This window comes from Chamaea fasciata, unplaced genomic scaffold (genome assembly GCF_029207755.1).
Source record: "Chamaea fasciata isolate MVZ Bird 193981 ecotype frontalis unplaced genomic scaffold, bChaFas1.0.hap1 SCAF_6, whole genome shotgun sequence".
NCBI lineage: Eukaryota > Metazoa > Chordata > Aves > Passeriformes > Sylviidae > Chamaea > Chamaea fasciata.
The window spans coordinates 48,877,225-48,879,400 of NW_027094091.1; positions in this window are offsets into that span (position 1 = coordinate 48,877,225).

Below are 2,176 nucleotides of genomic sequence, written 5' to 3' on the forward strand. Positions count from 1 at the left end.
CTAAAATGGAACTTGGAACTCTCATTCCAGTAAAAACTAAACAAAATCAGAGGTTTGTTCTGAGTGTCAGGATGACGGCCAAAATGGATTGTGATAGCCCAATTGTTTACATTTTGAGAACCAGCACTGTGGAAATGAGTCCTAAATGGAAGAACAAGATTTTCTGTACTCAGATTTTAAACTAAACAACAGGCAGGCTTTTACTAGTCAAAGAAAGAAAAGCCTTCAGCAGAATCCAAAAGGAAGAGGCCCTGCTCTACATGGAGGCCTTGCTGAGGTGTTGGTCAGTGCGCATGGCATGCCTGAAGGCCAGCAGTGGCCAAGGTGCTACATGTAGGGTGATCAACCTAAGGCTGGAAGGAGACCATCAGGGACAGGTTGCTGAGAAGATGGAGATGGAAGGTAGTGTAGGAGTTGTGATGTTAGTTAGATCTGTTTTAGGGAAGATAAGGCTTAGTGAGGATTGTGGCAGTCTTAAAGGACTGCTTGGTGTGGTGCAAGTCTCTCGTCAGGGTGGGTGCATTTTCACCTCTCCCTGCTGATGGTGAGGCTGAATCTGCTGGGTCCGTGCTTTTAGTTGGACCCAACTGAGCCTTTGCTACTGAGCTCAACTAATTTACTCTTGAACACTGGTTTTCCTGAGCTGTGGTGCTGCCATCACAGCTTTTGAGGCAGTGATGCTGGCCGGTCTGGGACAACAGTGAGAACAACCACAGGAATGGTGAGCACCGTGCTGATCTCTGACTATTTGCAACTCAAGACAGTGTTAGGTATACCAAGGTCTTCAGCCAGCAGAATTATTTCTAAGAGCAAAACAGCTCAATTCTGTAACTGCAGGGTTATTGCCATCAATTTATACTGCTTTTACCAGCCCAGTCATGAAAATTTTCTCTGGTGTAATGTCTGCATATGACTAGATATTACTGCCACTGTCAGCAGACTCCTCCTTACAAATTAGGTTCACTATGGGGTCTGTCAGAGGTTGAGGTCTACTCTACAAATAGTCCAGCGGAAGAATTAGGTTTTCCCAGTCCTTCAACCTCCTAATGATTGCACTTTATATATATCATAAAGCCACAGAATTTATAATTCATGCTGGAGGTGTAAGAACATTCACTGTTTCTAGGCAAGGAAAAACTACTTAAATTATTAAGCAACCTCAGCGCATGTCATGAAGCAGTGCTGTATTAAAGGGAAAAGAAACAAAAAATCCATGTTAAATCATGAAAAACATGTCTTGGGAGTGATGTCAGTGTTGTGTTTAAGTTGTCTGGCTGTCCTCAGGATGAATTTCAAGCTTCAATTTTAATAAATTTACTTGAAATGTAAGCTTATTTTCAAACATCCTAGATTTATAACACTAATTTGGGGACAATTAGATACTTCTGTAATGCTTTTTAGCTTCAGATTCTCACTGATCTTGTCAAAACCAATTTCTTTTCTAATACTGCTTTTGTTTTTCCCTTTGTGAACATTTTGCTATTGTTGGAATACTGGCTTTTCCTTTGGATATGATTAACGTTCAATACATTTCCAGTATAATTTCCTACACATCTTACATATTTGTTTTCCATAGGTCTGCTAAGGTTTGAAAAGCCTTATTTCTGTTAGAGAGCTTGAAATGGTTTTGAAAGCTTTATTCACTGTTCTTTACCAACCTAATTTTACTTGTAAGTTTCATTGTAAAATCCACTGACAATATTGCTAGGTTATACTACTATACAGTTGCTATAATTGCTAACATAATCATTTGGAAATATTACATATCAGATGATATTGTTAGTTTTTGTATTTTAGCAGGAGTTTGCATGTGTTTTAGATTCATGCTGTGTAGTCATCTCAGTTTTTCTGCCCATGCACACAGATACTGCGTTTTGATGTTCGATGGTACTGCAAGAGTTAACATGAAGTTAGCTGAGTGTCCACTCTTCTTGACTGGTGGGGAAAAGGAAAAACTAAGTACATGATATATTTCTAAATATTGGTTAAGACTTATGAAGATATAGAAAAGAATAAATACTGTTACTCAGCTTGTATGATAGCTTTCAAGAAAGCAAGAAAAATGTGTTTGAGACCTTCATTTTTTTTATTTAAGTTCACATGCATTAAAATAAAAATAAAGCAGATCTACAACAGAAAATGATTTTAAGAGAAAATGTTACTGTACACAGTAACA